A 959-nucleotide genomic window follows, 5' to 3' on the forward strand; every position below is an offset into this window, starting at 1 on the left:
TGAAATAAAGTGGTATGTATGTAAATCCCCCAAAAGTCATCCCAAAGACCATTGACTCTCCAAGATAGCATAAGCATCAAATTTGAGAATCTCATCAATTTTGAAAGAGATTCTCCTTGTAAAAAAATTAAAAACCTCTAAAAGCCTTGGAGACTTTTATAATGCCATGTTGACAATCATTCCCTCTTACAGAACCAATAGACGAAAAAAACAAAGATAAAGGAGTGATCAAAGAAAAGAACATAACATAGATATAACAATTTGGGAGCAAGGGGAGAGATTGTGCCTCGAAGAACATTGTAAGCAAATTGGTGGGTCAAGGAAATACTTTTTTTTTAACCAAAGGAAATACTTAATTGAACAAGTTGGTGGGTCAAAAAAATTAAGTTTCATTAAAAGAACCGTAGAAGATGGGAATGGATACTCTCCAATTACCTTGGCAACTACTTGCTGTAGGCTTTTACCCAGCAACCCAGTTGCATAACAAAGCAAATCCACCGACGGGTTCATCAATAACTGCACAAACACAACAGTTGCAAGGTTATCAATAGGACGCAGAAAGCAATAAATAATGCTTAAACTATTTGAGTTTTTTTTTTTTTTTTTTTGGGAGTGAAGCATTACTAGGTAAGTCTTTGGGTCTCCATCATCTTGTATCATCAATATATAGATAACTTGTTGGCGTAGGAGAAAAAGGATAGACTTCAACTTGGGACAAAAAATAAGAAATAATCCACACTAAGGGGTCAGTTGTTTCCTAGGACATAAAAAATATATTTTTATAGAGAAGTGGTAAAGGAAATGGGCTCATGTTCACCTTAGTTCAATCAACAAGCAGATTCAACAATCAATTCCCTACCAGAGAAACAAAGTGGTGGTTGCCCACAGATGCACGGGCTATCCAAGGTACTCCATGGCCACTTGATAAGAATAGTTGCTAAGATCATGGACCGTTTACT

General features: G+C 36.1%; 1 long non-coding RNA gene across 1 annotated transcript; it reads right to left on the bottom strand.

Annotated features, from left to right (window-relative positions):
* Positions 1-132: 132 nt before the first annotated feature.
* On the bottom strand, positions 133-953 carry LOC114578500. Its single transcript, XR_003699514.1, has 2 exons — positions 625-953; positions 133-516 (listed from the first exon to the last, which is right to left on the bottom strand). It is a non-coding gene; the product is annotated as an uncharacterized LOC114578500 (long non-coding RNA).
* Positions 954-959: the final 6 nt, after the last annotated feature.

Source organism: Dendrobium catenatum, unplaced genomic scaffold (assembly GCF_001605985.2).
Source record: "Dendrobium catenatum unplaced genomic scaffold, ASM160598v2 original_scaffold_55848, whole genome shotgun sequence".
NCBI lineage: Eukaryota > Viridiplantae > Streptophyta > Magnoliopsida > Asparagales > Orchidaceae > Dendrobium > Dendrobium catenatum.